We start from the raw sequence: 727 nt of genomic DNA, 5'->3' as shown, positions 1-727 counted from the left end.
CTGCTTTCTTCAAGTGCCATGTGAGCAAGAGGAAAAGTGTGGCTACAAGCACCAGACTTGTGGGCATCAGGTGAAGCAGTGAGAATCCCAACCACTAGAGCCACTTCTAATCCCCACCAAAGACCTGGCTCTGGTGGGGAAAAGGATTAACCAGCAGGAGGAAATGACCCACTTTTGTATAGCTGGAGACAGGAAAGCACTTTGAGCACCAGATCTTTACCACCAGCTAACACAAGGTCCCACTGAGATTTGAACTCAGATTGCAGGATTCAGAGTCCTGAGTGCTGCCCTTTACACCATGGGACCAGCTTGTATTGGTCTCTTGGGACATTGGAGACTCTCACAGGGCTGGCTTGTGTAAGGGACTGTTGGCCCTTTACTAAAACTTAGTGGGGTTTGGTTGGCTAGTTCCCAGTCCCAATAGAAGGGGGAAGGGCCAATGGGAAATCAGGACCCTGAGACTGACAGGCCCCTGGGGCAATGGTCACCAACGGGTAGGGAACAAGTGAGAATTTGTTAATGGAGAAAAATTCCTGGTGAAAATTGGCAAAGCTGTGCAGATTTTGAAAAGTTCAGTGAATTTACACATGAAGATACAAACAGAGAGACAAACACGCACACAGAGAATGAGAAAATCACACACTGCACAGGCCCACACAGACATAACAAAACCAAACCCACACAGCACACAGAGCCATATACACAAAAAGGAAAACCTCACAAAATA

General features: G+C 47.3%; 1 non-coding gene across 1 annotated transcript; it reads right to left on the bottom strand.

Annotated features, from left to right (window-relative positions):
• Positions 1 to 234: 234 nt before the first annotated feature.
• TRNAQ-CUG lies at positions 235 to 306 on the bottom strand. The gene has a single exon. It is a non-coding gene; the product is annotated as a tRNA-Gln (tRNA).
• Positions 307 to 727: the final 421 nt, after the last annotated feature.

Source organism: Mauremys reevesii, linkage group 17 (assembly GCF_016161935.1).
Source record: "Mauremys reevesii isolate NIE-2019 linkage group 17, ASM1616193v1, whole genome shotgun sequence".
Taxonomy (NCBI): Eukaryota; Metazoa; Chordata; order Testudines; family Geoemydidae; genus Mauremys; species Mauremys reevesii.
Note: the sequence above shows the minus strand (reverse complement) of the source record. Positions and strands in the feature narration are given on the sequence as shown.